The sequence below is a fragment of the Mauremys mutica genome, chromosome 21 (genome assembly GCF_020497125.1).
Source record: "Mauremys mutica isolate MM-2020 ecotype Southern chromosome 21, ASM2049712v1, whole genome shotgun sequence".
Taxonomy (NCBI): domain Eukaryota; kingdom Metazoa; phylum Chordata; order Testudines; family Geoemydidae; genus Mauremys; species Mauremys mutica.
In genome coordinates this window covers 11,328,086-11,345,083 of record NC_059092.1, presented here as the reverse complement: position 1 = coordinate 11,345,083, position 16,998 = coordinate 11,328,086, and the positions used below count along the sequence as shown (strand labels likewise).

Here is a 16,998-nt window from a genome sequence, read left to right as displayed (position 1 = left end):
CTGCAGGCTGCTTGGGGCTCCGCTGCGCTCCCTCTGCGGAGGGGTTGCACTCGCGGCTCCGGCCCGGGCACTTTGGGCGGCTGTTTGCGGGGCTGGGGGTGCAGCGCTCTGCCCCGCCGGGGAGTGAACCCGGGGAGGGGGCAGCGGGGTCCAGGACTCTCACGCTAGGCTGGCGGGGGGGAGGGGGGATGGCGCCTGTGCTCCCGTCAGCTCGGCTGGGGGTGGAGGGGGCCCAGGGGAGGCAGAGCGGTGCCGGCCCCGGAGCTGAGTTGTTGTTATTGGGGGAGGCCGGTTGTGCCGGACAATTTCCAGGACTTTTAAAAATCCCCGTGGAAATGGGGGAGGGGAAGGGGCTGGGGGAGGCGTGGGACCCCCTCCGCCGCCCTGTCCCGCTCTGCTCCCTGCCTGGGGCGCAGGTACCCCGGGTCCCCAGGGGCTGAGCGAGGGGGTCCCGTGGGGCGCAGCTGCTGGGGGAAAGGGGAGCGCAGCGGCGATGCCCCCTGGCTTTTTGCGAACAGAAACTTGGGCGAGAAGCGAAGGGAAAGCGCCGAGGGGTGGCGTGAGGCTGGGTACCCCGGCGGGCCGCGGGGCCAGGCTGGGGGTCCCCGGGCGGCGGCGGCCGGCGATCGGTGCCAGGGAAGTTTCTCCAAAGTGTTGCGGCCGGGCGGGAGGCCGGCGAGCGGCGCTTCCCCCCGTTGGCTCCGGACGCTCGGGTCCCGGAGCGGAGATGGAGCAGGGCTGGGAGCCGTGCGCTCGGGAACGGGGAGGTGCCCGGCCCCCTACGTGCGCTCCCTAGAGAGCTGCGCTGCGTGCCCGACTCGGCGCGCGAGTGTGGGGGAGCCGGTGTGCCCGGCCCCCGGGCTCGGTGCGCCTTTGGGGGAGCCGGTGTGCCCGGCCCCCGGGCTCGGTGCGCCTTTGGGGGAGCCGGTGCCCGGCCCCCGGGCGAAGCCGTGGGTTATTTTTACCCGGTGGCATTTGCAGAATGCGCAGCTGATTTGCCATCCTGAGCCAGGAAGTTTTTTCCTCCCCGTTTTCTTTTCATTTTCTTTCCTGTCTTCAAATCCGCTGCCGCGGCCGGGCGAGGCTCAGGCTGCGCCGGGCAGGGGGCGCCCAGAGGGGCGCAGTAGGGGTAAGGGGGCTGTACTGCTGGGCTGGGGGGGGTAGATCTCAGCATAGGGGTGGAATGAGGAGAGCAGGGTTGAGGGCGCTGGGGGGAGGGAGGCGGGCTCTGGGATCAGTAGGGTTTTGGTGAATGCTACTCTCCATGTTTGGAGACTCCCAGGACAAGGGAACAGGTGTCCGACCCGTCAATCAAACTGGGGCCTGCCAGGAAAAGACACTTTGGGGCATTGACAAAAAAGGAGAAATAAAAAGCCTTGGAAACCCAGCGGGGCAGGGGTGCGCCTGTCCCCTGGATAGGGAAGGGTTAATATCCCAGGGCACTGCCTGCTTTTGATCTGCCTCCCCAAATCTTTAATGGCTCCCCAGCCAGTGATGAGAACCATAAGGGTTGTCTCTGGCACAGGAGTCACGCTTTCTCAGACTCCCCAGGAAACTGGAAAGTGAGAATTAGGTGCACTTGTTCTTGGGGTCTATAAATCCAGAGCGTTCTTTAGATTTGTACCTCCCTAGCTGGGGTGGGAAGAAGTGAACCAGCATAGTCTGGGAGTGGGGACATTGACCAGTAACTTGTTGGTGTTGATTTCATGGGAGATGAGTGTGTATGTACCATGACAACCTTCCTGGAGTAGTGGAGAGAGAATCGTTCCTTCTTTTTGTTTTCCGGTTGGGGTGGCAGGAGACAGAGAGGAGGAGCCGTTGGGAAAGTTGGCACATTTGGTAAAGGGTGATGAAATTTGGGGTAAGGATGAGATTGGAAGGGGCTCTCTGATCCCAGCCTGGAAGCTGTCTCACTGCACCTTCTGAGCAATTTGTTTGGAAAACTTTCTGGATGGGTTGTGTCTGAGGATTGCTCTGAATCACTCTGAGTTAGATCCATCTGCCTAGATTTTTTTGGGGGGGGAAAGGTGAAACTTTTGATGTACTTCACGCATAAATTTCATGTGCCCCCTCCATCCACGCTTAACTGCATATGCAGCCACTACAACCTTTTCCCTTTTAAAATGGTTTTCTCTCCCCTCCTCCCCCAAATTACCGAGACATTTATTTCTGTTGTTGCTGTAATAACTTTTAAGGTGAAATAATCTCTTCCCAGGGCTTTGGACTTCTGCTTCCCAGTGGCTTCCCTGCCTCCCTTCCTACACCCACTTTCTTATTTATACTTTGTTGCTACCTTGTTAGCTACCTTAGAAGCAGTTAGAAAGAGTTTATGGGGGAATATTGTTCAACTTCAGTAATCAAGTTTCCAGATCTTATGCCTCCTGTTTAATTTATTAGACTAGTTATTTATTCTGTTGATGATAATCTGTTGTTGGTTTCTATGGAGATGTTAAACTGATCTCTTTCAGAAATCAAACTCCATATGCACTAAAACGTTTAAAGGGGCAGTGTCCCCTTTTGTTTGGGGAGCCCTTTTCAGTGGCTCTATTGGCCTCCTTTATATTTTATATATTAAAAATAGTCTGAAGTTGAAGCTTTGTGCAAGACAGAGCTGCTTATGACTAGCAGAAAGTCAGGGCTTTGATCCTTTAGTTGCATCATCATTTAAAACAGATCATTTTCCCCCCTCATCAGACCAGATAGAAGAACCCTTTCAAGATCAAAGAGTCCAGCTAAAAACTATTGTTTAAAAAAATAACACTTTTTTCCTCTTTTTTTATCAGGGTGATGTTTCCTTAATCCACTTATTTTATTCTAAGAGATTTATTTTAGCAATAAAAACAAAAAACTTGTAGCAACTATATTGTTGTTGTTATACTTCCCAAGCCTTTTAAATGTTAAAATAAGTTCAAAGTCAAATATCTCTCCAGATAAAGTGCATGTTAGGGTATATTTATTACTTGTTTTCTAAATGTAGAAGGTCAGACTCCAGAAGGCTATCGCATTAGAGAAGGTTTTAATAGTCTTTGTTTCAGCTTAATGAGAGCGAAATATAAAAAGCATTTTCACTGTAACATTTATCCAGTTTTTAAAGGAGAATCTCTGCAGTTTATTCAGTTTTTATTCTTTTAATTAAGAAAAGATCCCCTTTTCATTATCCGTGGAGGAAAGGGAGAGTGTCTTACATTTCTGACATACTTAAAAATTGTGAACTCACCATGAGCTCATGTATTTATCAAGCTGACAAACACGGTACAAAGCAATTGTGTTTCCTGCTCATCTTCTTGGGGGTAAAGTTGTAGGTTTAAAAAGAAAATAATGACCCATATGATGTATTTTTAATATCCAAGTGAACTCCCCATTTTTTTCCTACCTGCGTCCTCAAAACGCTTTATGTCTCCTAAAATAGTTTCCTTTTTTCTTTCAATACACTTCTGCATTTTTCTTTTTTTAAAAATGCAAATAATAACTGGAACCAAAACAACCCTAAATATGTGTTTAATTTCACCATATAAGATTATTTTCTCTGCAGTTGTTTGGTTTGTATATACGTCTCATTATTATTTTTCTTTTGGCTCATCAGTGCAGTCGATCTGTTTTTCTTTTTAAAAAATATATTTTTGTAAACCTTTTGTTTGTTTGTTTGATTTGAATTGCAAACAGAATTGACTCTGACAAGTAAAAGGGGGAGGGGGGAAGGAAACACTATGGCTTTAAACTCAGGAGTTTGCATATTCTCCTTGTATCTTTCCCCTTTGCTAATTATTGTGTTGTTTTCAGAGCAAATATGTCATATCCATGGCGACCAGGCAGGTTTATTGTCTTTCAGAAGCAATAGCTCACATAAGTAATTAATGACTTCTTTTTTTTTCCTCTGGCTTAGGTTAAACAGATCATTCAAGGAAAGTCATATCTCTCTCTCCCTCTTTTTTCTTTTTTTTTTAGCCCAGTGACATAAGAACATGAGTTAGAACAAGAGAATACTTTAACCAAGAAGTCAACAGCTTATTTTTTCCCGTTTCTTTTTAAAAGCTGTAAGTGTCAGCTTTCCCCACACATGACGTTGTCATTCTTGCAGTTTCAGAGCAAAGCCCTGGTGCAGGGAAAACCCATTGAAAGCTTGAGTTCAGTTGGTAGTTGTACAACAGAAGAAGGTGGTTTGGGGAGGGAAGGGGGTATTTCTCCTTGAGGAAATCAGTGGGGGAGGGAGGAGAGGGAGTCAGTTACCAAAAAAAACGAACTCATCTGGATCTGACAGATTGTAATTCAGACAGTTTCCAGGAAAGAATTAATGACTTGATTTTATAGATGTATAGATATATATTTACTCCATCCAAAACAGTGAAGCTATTTGGAAAAACAAACTTTTGAAAAAAAAATGTATGTCCATATAAACTTGAGACTTACCTTACTCAAGAACCTATTGCAAATAGTTTATTTCAGGTGTAAGGGTGATCCTTACCTTTTCCAATTCTCGTTCTTCCTATTAAACCAGAATCTGCTATCTATCCAACCCAGGGATTGTGATTTACTGAAATGGTGATTTCCTGTGCGCCTCCCTTCATCCTTGTTTTGTTTTTGTTAATTTAATTTTCAGAAGAATACTGTCCATCTATATACATTCCTGAGGAGATGAAAGCACTGTTCGATTCCATAAACCAAAGCTTTAGTGTGCATCATATATTTAAAAAATAAAAACAACTCCCATTTGATCAAATCAAGTACACTACTTTGCTAGTAATATTCCATATTCCACAACACTGATACTTTAACTTTTAAAATCTGTTTCCATTCTGGTTTGTAAGACTAATCAAAGAGCCACTTCCTCCCAATTTTTTTTTTACTGGCTTGTGTTAATGAGAACCACTCGGATCATATTTTGTGTGGACGCTATTTTGGGGTTCAGAGACATGGTCTCCTCAGGTTCACTTGAAGTAGGCACCTTTTCGAATTCTATATTATTATTTCTTTCCAAATCCATATCTCCCTCATCCCTACCTTCCAGAGAGGTTTGTAAGTTCAGTGATCGGAACCTACAAGGCAGTAGACAATAACAACAATAAAAAACATGAAGAAGGAGAGATTTTGCTATTTAGTTTCTAAAGAGCAGAAGAGAAGACCCTAAGTATTGTAAGGCTGAGGTTTCAGCAGAGTTGATAATTGAGCCCTTAACCTTCTGATGTCTATATCAGAAAAACAGACTCTAGCAGAGGGAGACAAAGAATAAAAGCAAATACCGGGCAGGAGGGAGCTTGGGAGATTTCTGAAATATTAAAGTATAGATCAGGGCACACTTAAAAATGTATATATTAAATTTCATTAGGTTCCATTCTTTCCCCTTGGTGAAGTGCAGCTGGCTTAAAGGTGGCTTTGGAAGAACTCTGAGGTTTCGAATGCAGCTGTGCATCAGGGCGCTTCTGTGAAGTGAACAGATCGAACTTGGGAAGACTTGTCTCTTAAAATAAAATAATGTCGACATTATTTTTTTAAATTGACCAATTTGTAGTGGATTTTTTTTAAATGAAAAGTTAAATAGCTGGAAATTGGGAGTTTTGCAGGCTGTGATTTCTTGGCTGTGCTAAAGGGAATTGAATTGAACCATTTTAGCCACCCGTCAGAGCAGTTGTTTCCCTGTTCTGTCACTGTATTTATGTTTCATCTGGATGTTTGCAGCTACAAATATGGTGCCGGGGAAGAAGGGGCAAGCGGGCACACGAGGGGGCCTTTAAAGTTAACTTGCTTTGGGTGTAGAAGACTGGAGCTTAAAAGAGAAGCAAGAGCGCATCGTAAATTTTTCTAAAATTAATCAACCGTTTAAGAGCTCCACATTAACGAGGTTTTCAGGAAAGCAGTTTTCTTCTTCTTCTTTTCTTGTTACAAAGTCCAAGAGGGTTGGGGTGGGAGGTGGGGGCAAAGGGGAAAGAAGGGGGTGGAATTTGAACAGAAATAATAAAAACAAAAAAGGCTGGATTTGTGGAGTATAAATCCCCTGGTGTCCTTGATCCATATTGTCAGGTTTTTTTGGTCGGATTTGTCCTGTGTGTCTTTGACGGAAAAGGCACGTAGAGAGAGAGCGAAGGGTGGGGGCGGGGGGGGGTAGGAGAGAGAGAGAGGGACGTGTGGCTGCTTTGGAGCTCATTATCATTCTTAATAAGTCTTAAGGAATAAAGAGGAGCATTGAGTGTAAATGCTGGGTAATCCTAACACTCCTCAAGGTGAGAGGAGTCTCGAGGACACAGAGAGAGAGAACGAGGAGGAGGGGATTGGCGAGGGGCAGGAGAGAAGCTGCCAACGAAAGTGGTCTCTAAGAAACCAAGCGTGGGCTAACATGGGGGGTGCCCATCGGCTGCTTCAATTTTGTTTCACCGGCCCTTGCTGGGGAAAGTTCTCTCCGAGTTTCTCTCGGAGACAGAAAGAGCAGAGCTGGCCATCATAGTCAAAACGTCGGCCTCTGAAAGCAGCACTCGGTGACAAACTTCAGAACTGGGGCGAGACTGCCTGTCCCCCTTCCCGATTCCCCCATTCTGTGTGTCCGCTCTACCTGAAATCATGCCGCGCTGGGTTTACACTCGCTCCCGCTGCCCCTGTACGCATCGTGCTTTGCTTTTCAACCAGACACTTTGTAGTGCCTAAAATGTTGTTCTCGTTTCCCCAGCCTATGGCAGTCTCTGGCTCGTGCTTCACTGCAGCCCCCTCCCCGCCCCAGCCCCTTTTTGTTTCCATCTCGTAGGAACTCCCTTCTTCTCTGTATTTCCTAAGGAATCTGCCTCCAGTTGCCTTTGATTGTAAGAGGAGGACACATCCTGAACGCACAGCTTCGGACACTAGGTGGCTTAAAGTATAGGAATGGTTTGGTAAGCCAGCTGGGGGAGAGAGAAGCATGTATTCGCTCCGTCTGGTGGGCTCCTTTATTCAAACTTTAGGCTGACAGGAAAAGGCAGAGACACCTTTGGATGGATCATGGGCTCGTGCGTCCTGTCGCCCCACATCTGGGGGCTATGTCCGCCATCGTGTTGGAGCATCCAAGCCTTCATGCAAGTGAGAGAGAAATGAGTAAAGTGTGTTAAAGGCCTTTGCTGCCTGCACCCCCTCTAAAAGGAATTGGGAGGCCATTTGCTTCGTTAGGGCCTCCACCGTAATTGCACGTTTACCAGGCCCATCACAAAGGGCACGCTTGTTTCTTTTGGAAGAAGGGTCTCACGTCCACCTGTTTGCAGGACCCTTCTTGCCATGCTACATGTATGCTGCGGAGCTGGGCACTTCAGAAATGCTCATAGCTCCCTGCACCTTTGCCAGACCTTTGTTTTCTGCCCTGAGCTCAGTTGTAGGTGAATGGGTAGGGTGGGTACTGGCAATTGCTGATGGCATCCTAGGCCTCGAGGGCTGGATAGAAGAGGCAGGTGCAACCCTGCGTCTTTAGGTCCTTCTCTCGATCATGTGGTCCTGCCAGCTGAGGGCATAGTACCTGAGAGCGTCCCCTCTCTTGAGACAGCTGTGCGAGCTGACCTATCTCTGAGTGACAGTATGTGCCCATAGCTAGCATGGGAGGGTCCTCCTGATGATGTGACTTTGATCAGTCTGTGTGAGAGGCCTGAAGTAATAAGACCATACCCCGACTAAGCCCTGAGTACCTATGTTCATGAGCTTCGTTGCAGTGCTGTTGGAATAGGTGAGTCCCAGGGCTAGCCTGCACTTGGCAAATAATAGCTCTGAACTGGTGCCAGGCTGGCAATGCTAGGGACCGAAGGTCTCCATCCGCAGAGCAGCTTTATCCTGGGTAGCGGCAGCATCCGCTTCCCCAGTGCCACCCTCCCCAGGGGATCCCACCCTGAGCTGGAGGTAGCACCTAGAGGTGAGATGGGGGTTTAGTCTCCATGGCTCATCCAGTCCTTGACCTGTCTGCGGAGACCGCTAACTAGTGCCAGTTGCGACAAGGAGGTGGAGCCTTGTGCCCTGGGAACTGCATGGAGGCCCGTCAAACTCCTGTTTAGGCCACTGAAGAGCTGTTGGATAGTAAATTTCACTTGCTACCAACCTGGGCTGGAATTGAACCAGTGGCCAGGAGATAAAAAAAAAAAATCTTCGTATGCCAATGCCAATACCCTGAGCCACCCAGCCCCGAGCTCTGCATGTTAGAAGACACGTGGGGCTGATGTTAGATTGCAGAGCAGCGCATTGGTTTGTGCCTTTGGCCCTTTCCCTGTGCCTGACGTTTTGCTCGATGAAGCCATGTTTTCTTTCCAGAAAGTGCCTTATTTTCATTCTCCCATCAGTAATGCTGAAATGAAATGAAACAGCCACCTGGGAGCCCTAAGGCCAGAGGGCACTTTGTCCTACCTTATCTGGAGACAGTCCGCAAGTCGGGTCCAAGCCTGGGTACATACAGAGGGTGGCCCAGCCTAGCAGTTGCTAGGAGGAAGGGCTGTAGATTGCATGGGTTCTCCTGGAGCTCTTAGTTCTGGAGCAGCTCCTTTGGAAGGACTGTATGGACAGGGAAGGCTTAGCAGTAGAACCCTTGGACCCTCTTGGGGTGGAGAAGATGTGGGTTGTGACCAAAGCGCTTTGGATTTTGTAGGGAGTCCTGGTGCAGTTATGCCCTGTTAGCTAACTGGTGAGACAGAGGGTACAGTGCAGTCTCAGTCCTTGAGACCTATGTGTGAGTCCCTACTGAGCTCGGGCTGGGAGTGTAACTCCTGCCACTAGTTAGTCCAAGAGGCTGGGAGGACAGTCTAGTGGTTAAAATCTGCTGGGAGGCTAAAGAGCAGGGTTCTTTTCCTGACTCTGCCACTGACTCGCTGTGTGACCTTGGGCAAGTCACCTCTCGGCTCTGACCCTCCAGTTACCCCGCTGTAAAACAGAGTTGGAGACGCCGTTCATTCACCTTTTTAAAATGCTTGGGGATCCTCTTGAAGAAGCTGCCGTCGAAGGGCCATGTGTCTGTAATGATGTGTGTTCTGGGGTGCTTGGCGGGGGCAGGGAACGTGGGACCCTGGAAAGCTGGTATAGATTTAAATCTCTGGTTTTGCTCCTAGTGCTGATGGCCGGGGGAGCAGGGCTTCCACCTCCAACCCCTGCCACACTCTGCGCCTCTTTTGCCCCTTATGGAGTCATTGTGAAAGCTTCTGTGTCTCGACTGCAGGCAGGCTGAGCCTAGTGGATGGGGGACCATCCCTGGCAGCTGTTCCCTTCCACCTGGCTCAGCCTGTCCCCGAGCCCAGGGGAGGGAGGGCTGCACAGGTTCATGCTTGTCTGGTTGTTGGACAGTGAGGCTGGCAAAACAGTTCCCAGGTTGGCTGCCATGGTCACTGTGTCTGCAGCATGCTCTCTCAGTCGGACTGTTAGTCAAGTGACAGGGATCAAGGAACTGGCCCCTTCACACCAGTGCCTCAGGTCGGGCCAGTTTTCTACCGAGGTAGCCTCGTGCTCTCCTGCCGGCAACCCATTGAGACTCCCGTGGGTTATCATAGCCTCTCAGCAGTGATTTGCAAACAGGCGTTTGGAGATAAAGTCCTGGTGCCGTGCTAGGGGCCGGCGGGACAGATATGAAATGCGGCAGGTTTATGAAAGAGAAGGTGTATGAAATGCAGCCTGCAGCTCCCATTTCACTGCACTATGCCAAAACACACAGTTTCTTATTTCAGTAACTGTGATCTTTCGAGGAGGTTAATTTCCATGACGAACTCCAGGCCACGTGCTCAGAGGATTTATCTAATTAGACTGACACTTTTCTTTTAAAAAAGAAAATTAAGCTGCCCCTTGGAGGACTTAAGTATTTTAAACTGTGGGAGCAGCAGCAGGCAGCATGATCTCTGCCCACTGAGCAAGGAGAGAGGAAATTTTCCCCCACCCCAGGCCTCTAGGTCAGACTTCACCAAAACCCCCAACTGTTTTATTTTCTTAGATGGTGGCTAGATGCTAACAGAGCATTTGATCCTGCCTGAGCGACTCTCTAAAGCCTCATCTGGCTCCTTAACTCATGTATACTCTTGATGGTTACGTGTGCAGGACAGAGTGGAAGACAGGAGAGATGGAGTCCTGTTGATAAATCTCAGCTGTGTCCAGGAGCAACTACTTTCTCCTAGGATGGGGGATTCAGTCTCCATGACTATCTGTGTCTGTCGCCCACATCGTCATAGCCCTCTGCTTGCCTCACAGACCTTAAAGTACTTCGCTATACAGCACCCATGTGAGGTAGGGGAGTGATGTAAACCCCATGGCACCCATGGGGAGCTGAATCTCAGAGAAACTGACTAGCCCAAAGTGACACAGGAAGTCTGATGGGGAGCAGGGAATTGAACCTGTGTCTCTGGAGTCCCAGGCTAGTGTCCTATCCACTGGACCAGCCTTCTTCCAAGTTTGTTTAGCCTTGGGCTTCTTCATTAAGAACAGCTTTTGTAGTAGAGCTGAGACTTTGATTGTAATGAGTATCAAGGGGATTCTTGACTGAAGCTGCTGGGTGCAGCCAGACCCTGTGGTTCTCTAGTCCCAGACTGAGTAGCCATGCATCACCCTCCAGGGTCTCTGGAAGTCCCGTCCTGTACTCGGTAGCCTGGGAGTATGCTGCTGACTGCACTGCGCTACCCAGCCCTGCTTCTTGGGGGAAGAGGGCATTCAGACTCCACGTACAGTTATGTGTGAGCCTGACCTGGTAGGGAAGCCTGGTGCCCGGTGTGCCCCTGAGAAGCTGATTGCAGGAAGGGCTCTGTTAGGTGCTGTTTTCCTGCACTGAGCCAACTCACAGCAGAGCTGGTTGCGCTGCAGGCAGGAGTAGCTGAGCACTCGCCGGGCGTGGGAGCTGGTGCCTGTGATGCCTGCTGGAGTCTGCCAACCATAGGGGCTGGATTGTGAGGCCCTCACTCTCGGTGGGTAATACCTCTCTCCACAGGTAGTCTCGCTGGTTTCCAGGGGGCTACTTACACATAAAGTGCTTGTGGTGTGAGTGAGGGTCTCCCAATCCCGCCCAGTGGGGTTTTTATGATATATGCGACAATCCCAGGTGACTGGCGTTCTGAAGAAGCCACAGCGGATCCAGGCTGAGTGTTTGTTCAGATGCGGCTTTGGGGAAAGATGGGGGGAGGGACAAAAACAGATGCACCCTTCTAACCCCCCACCCGTCTCCTCTCCTTTATGCAAAGTTAAAGAAATAATAATATGTAATGTGTGTTCAGAGATCTAACTGCTACAAGCCCTCTTGGCTGGGGAGTGAGCGTGCTGGCTTGGTCAGCCATCCCTAACAAGTTAGGAGTTGTATAAACTCCCAGCTTACAGCTGTACATTTACTCAGTTTTGAATCCCCAGCCACAAGCTGGCTCAGCAGGATCTGAAACCATCTGCTTCAGTAGTCGTGGTATGCTTGACATTCACAACTTCTGGGGCCCCCAGCTTTGCTGAACACACATGCTCCCGCCCCATTCAAAGGGCCCAGTCCTGGACACACACACCCAGCGCGTGTGGCTGTGATCTAGGCAGGAAGAGGATCTCCCCAGCACAGGCTGTTCTGACTGTTACTGCATCCTTGCTTAGCCCCTGCAACCTGTGCCCTCCCCCACATGGGGGAATGGCTGGCTGAGACGCACAGGCTCAGATCCACTGGCCATGCCTCCATTCCTCCCCCCCAGCCTACTCTCCGCAAATGCTCTCCGGTTGACAGGGAGCCTGCCTGGGAGCAGAGCTGCGTATGGACTGCCTTGTGCAAGGCCCCAAAATAGTGCCCTCTGCCTTTGCACAGCAGAACTGCATTCACTGCATCGTGGCTGTGGGCAGGCTTTGGTCAATATGCAGGCTAAGGCCCACTCCGCTCCCGTGGTCTTTATTCAGGCCTGTTCCCACTTGAAGTCTCTGGACGTCTGCTTGAGCACAGGCAGAGTGAAAGCTGAGCCCTGATTTCAGCATTTGTTACAAAAGGTACCGAGCCCCGTTTAACTGACAGCTCCATCACCACGGGTAATTTCAAGGCAGGCTTGGCACTCCTGGGAAGCTGAGATAATGGCTGTTTTGCCGCCGACCCCAATACAGATGGGCTTGGAGGTTATTTGCCCTGAAGCAGAACTTGGCAAAAATATACAATAAAATTTTGGTGAAAGCAGATCCCCAAATAAGCAGTAATCGGCCAACTAGTGATGGCTGGTCTGAGCAGCATGGGGGGAAGCTTGTGTTAGTGCCTGACCCTACAGCGCCTCCTCACCCCACATCCTGGCTTCCTTCTTGTTGTTTGCCTTGTTTTTCTTGTTTTAAATCTGAGTGCAAACTCTCTGGGGCAGGGGCCGTGTCTAGGTGTGTTCATGTGGGCTCCGATCCCAATAAGGGTCATTGGGGAAGACCCGCAATGCAAATGAAAATACTAATCATGAGCAGTAATGAGTTGTGCTTTCCAGCCGCTTGGTCGGAGTTAGCTTCAGTAGGAGACAGTCCAAGGCCTTCCAGCTCTGATTGCCAGGGTGAGGCAGACACAAGCCCTGGTTGGTTTGTTTTGTCCTGTCAGCTGGCCCGGGGGTGGTGCTGAGAAGTGATCCCAGGCGGCATGGGTCTTTAGCTGACCCACTGTGCCTGCCTTTCTCCAGCCTCTCAGTGGTGCTGACGGCCAGGACCCCCCGGCTGTGAGAAGCCAGTGAGAAGTTGGAGGAATACCGCAAACAGCTGGGGGGTACAGCCCCGCCCCCCAAGAATTTGAAGGATTTTGCAAAGACAGAATGAGGCTGACGATGGGCACATCCTCAGTGCAGCCATTAGGGGAGCCGGATGGGCTGGGCTGGCCACCTTGGCTTCACCAAACCCTGGCAGAACTTCCCAAGAGGCTGGGCAGAGGGCGGCATGAGTGGAGGTTATGTGGATGCAAGGCTGGCCCTAGGCAGACACCAAGCCGGATGCCCATTAGGCCCCACATGTTTGAACAGGTCTCCCTTGTTGTTGCTCCTTCCCAACCTGTGTACACCCTTCCCCACCGTCTGGCCCATGGGGACCTCTCCTGCTGTACATCTTGAATGATAAGCTCGGGTCCAGCTCTTTCACAGTTGCTGATACCTTTTTTTAAGTTGATGAACAAATCTGCCCAGCCTTGACCCCAGTAACAGGTGCCCTGACCCTCCTCATTTGGGCCCTGATTCGACAAAGCATCTAAGCATGTGTCATTGAGGTCCGTGGATGTGCTTAAAGTTGAGCACATACATAAAAGCTTTGCTGAATCGAGGCCTGAGTTGCTCAGACCTTCCTGTGTCCCACTAACATCTCCGCCATGCACCTGCCATGCTGTGCCGCTCCTGGCTGTACTGTGCGAGTTACAGACGTCCTGGGGCCGGGCACAGGGCCCTTCAGAAGCTAGGTCTGTCCCTGGCTGCATGCAGGGGCTCCTGGGAAGAATGCATCCCTCAGCACAGTTTGGTGTGGGGTTGGAGGCGCCTGCGGAGCTACTTTCCCAAGAGCAGATGGAGTTGGATGAATGTGAACAGGGGGATTTGAGAGAGCCTCACGCCTCCTCCCCTTCACCTCCTGTGTTGTTACTGTTGTCTCGGCCCCCAAAGGGTTAAGGCGACTCTTCTTGCTGGATCTGCTGGCAGGAACGTTTCATCCCTAGCCTTAAATTGGTGGTGTTTGCGCTGCACTTTCTTGCTCTGGTTTTAATGAAAGCATGAAAGCAGGAGCTCAGCGCACAGAGGCTCCCAACTGACAGCCACCGTGCTGTCTCACCCTCGCTGTGGAAACTCAGCAGCCAGGCTTGGCATTGGCAGCAGAGGAAAAACGCAGGCTGACACAATCCTTCAGCCCAGCACGCAGCCTCTGGCCCCTTAGCTCCTCGGCCACTGACACCCGCAGTCCCCTCACAGGACCATGGCTTTACTTGTTCCCACCGTCAGGTGATGCTGCCCCCTACATTGCATGCGCACAAACCACAGGGCAACCCGAAGCATTGGAATACCTGGAGAGAGAGGGCTTCAGCTGGACATATAGGCCCTGATCCTGCACTGAAGTCTGTGGGGCTGCTTGTGTGAGCAAGGAGTGGCAGGATCCAGTCCTGGGACCCCAAATTGTACATGGCATACTGGGCTCCCACCTGGTCAGAGGACTCTGAAGGTCTAGTATGGAGGGAGAGAGGCTAAGCTACTGGCTCTGTAGAGTCTTATGGGGAAGATCTACTTGTTGCCTTCCCTCACCCACCTGGCGCTCTTACACTGCAGGGAAAACTCCCACATCTTCTATTTGAAGTGATCCCAGCAGTTCCTTGAGAGGTGGCTCCCCTGCTTAATGAGCCTCACCATCAGGAATTCTCTCCCGATGTTAAATCCTATTGTGCCAGTGGTTGAGAAGTCACTGTATCCTCACCAAGAATGTCTCCAGAGTGGGCATGTCCAAGCTTCCCTGTTACTACGTTACTAGAACCCCTAGGCAGCTACAGAGCTGAAATCGCCTCCTGGGGGAGATGGATGCTGGTTTGTCTGTGTTGCTGCAGGAAAACAAATTCGAATTTCTGCCCAAAGAGGAGATTCTGGCATGTGAGAAATTCAGCTAAGCAGGGTTGCTGTTCTGATATTTTTCCCTTTCCATCAAGATCTATGGGAATCTGTCCCAGGACCAGCAAAGAAAATCCAGATGAGAAAACATATAAACCGGAAAATCTGGATTGTCTGTTCCTGGAAAAGCTGGATTCCTTTTTTTCAGCTGCCTCCGTGCTTCATGGGCTTTGTCATGAAATGATGCTGATGTTGCGTAAAGTCAGAGGCTTTGTCTACATGAATGAAATTACCACCAATGTAACGATGCCCATGTGCAAATCCTTAACAGAGACCTGCTGCACCAGGCAGAGCAAGGTTTGCACAGGGGCACCTTGATCCAGTATTGTAGCAAAGCAAACTGCCCCTCAGCATGCACGTCGGCGCTAAGAGTTTGCCCCCATGCATCTGTGTCGCTCTAGTTACAATGGCCTGAATTTCCTAATGGTACCGGGCCTGCGTTTCAGTGAGCCGAACTGAACACAAACGTCTCACTAAAAGGAAAGCAAAGAGCCAATCCAAACTCCTCCTCCGTCTGCATGGCCTGCTCTCTATTATCAGCCTGAGGAAGGAGAGTGAACAGGTGGAGGATAACAGGGCAATTAAGAGAGGCCAAAGTGCCTCAGAAAATAAACAGAGAGATGACCCAGGCTCCAGTTGCCCAAAATGCACCATTGCATTGTGGGGCCTTTTCATGTGCCGTCAAATGCGCACTGTGCACCCACCCTCATGGGGCATTGCCTAGGGTTTCATTTGCAGCCACTCACTTGATTACATAGTCGTAGTGCCTAGAGCAGTGGTCCCCAACCTTTTTGTGGCCAGTAGCACATTCATGTTTTCAGAAGAGTGTGGTGGGCACCAACAATTTTTCAAGGCTTATTTTGTATTTGTACATTAAATAATATGAAAAACATCATATTTAATATTCTTCTCATTCTGGGTTGAAATAATACGTACTTTGTCTCTTATTTGAACCACTCATTTTGAGCAAAATGTTAAAAAAATAAGAAATTGCAAAGCATGAGAAAACAGCAGTATCAGTGCAGGAAGAATACTCACATACAGGGCTGGCTCCAGGCACCAGTGGAGCAAGCAGGTGCCTGTGTCAGCACATGCTACGGGCCAGCATTCGGTCCATTCTGCAGAGGTGGAGCGGTTTTTGTTTGTTTGTTTTGTTTTGTTTTTTTTGGGGGGGGCAGTTCTGGGCAGTGCAGGGAGAAGCCTGAGAGAAGCTGCGCAGCCTGCAACTCCAGAGTACTCTGTCCCCAGCAGGCGAGGGGCCCTGGAATCTCTCCCCTGCTGGGCACTGAGTGGGCCCCGCGCCTGCCGGGGACAGAGAACACCGGCGCCCGCAGCCCCGGAGTTCTCTGTGCCCGGCAGGCGCGGGGCCGTGGCTTCTCTTCTTGAAGCTGGAAGGAAGCTGCAGCCCCGCGCCTGCCCGGGACAGAGAGCACCGGCGCCCGCAGCCCTGGAGTTCTCTGTCCCTGGCAGGCGCGGGGCCGTGGCTTCTCTCCAGCTTCAGAAGCCGGAGAGAAGCTGCAGCCCTGCGCCTGCCGGGGACAGAGATCACCGGCGCCCGCAGCCCTGGAGTTCTCTGTCCCCGGCAACCGCAGGGCCGTGGCTTCTTTCCCCTGCTGAGCACTAGGCGGACGCACATAAATGCCCCGACGGGCACCACGTTGGGGACCACTGGCCTAGAAGTACCAACCCATTGTGCTTGGCACTGTGTAACAATAGATAGTTCCCTTCCCCAAAGAGCTTACAATCTAATCTGGTTACCCTTCTCCTGCATAGCTAACTGTGGTGCATGCCTAACTTGTGTGCACTTCAAACAAAAAAATCTGCCTCATTGTCCATTGTTCCAAGTTCCAGAACTTCCCCAGTCTCCAGGGAAGAGAAACTCTAGCTTTTCCTCTCTGGATTTTCACAAGAGAAGTCATGATTGCACATGGCCCCGTTGCAAAGTAGAGTAGGCTTGTGTCACCGGAGGGATTTTTTTTGCCCCTTCTGCACGGGGGGAGTCTGCAGCTGTGGTGGGCTAGCATTTGCGTGCCATTAACTAAGCAGAGTCTCGGCTCCCCTGGCTATGCCAGCAGCCTGTGTGGATCAAGCTGTAGCGTCTGTGTGACTCAGTTACTGGAATTGTGCTCAGCCAGCAATGCCTTTTGTCCTTTGCCCAAAACTTCAGGCCAGTAAAAAAATAATAAAAGATAAAATTCTGCTCTTAGTTGTCCTTTCATCACAGGTGGTGCCAGTTGGTTTTTGCTTTATTTATACAGGGCGGGGAGACAAGAAAACAAGGTGGAACTCGGACAAGGCCCAAGAAATGTTCGAGTCTGACAACAAACTTCCTTTTGTTCGGTGCTTGGCAGGGGGGTGGAGGAAAAGAGAAAAGAGGGGGGAAAAAAGGTGCAAAGAACCAGCTCAAACCAAGCCCAAACCCTCCCGCTTTTATTTGAATATTTACTTATTTTGTTAATAGGCCCTGAGGTGATTTGATACAGACTGGAGCCCA

General features: G+C 50.1%; 1 protein-coding gene across 7 annotated transcripts in view; it reads left to right on the top strand.

Annotated features, from left to right (window-relative positions):
* The window catches only part of CASZ1 (castor zinc finger 1), a 394,551-nt gene that overhangs the window by 135,254 nt on the left and 242,299 nt on the right, over positions 1-16,998 (top strand). The window lies entirely within an intron of this gene.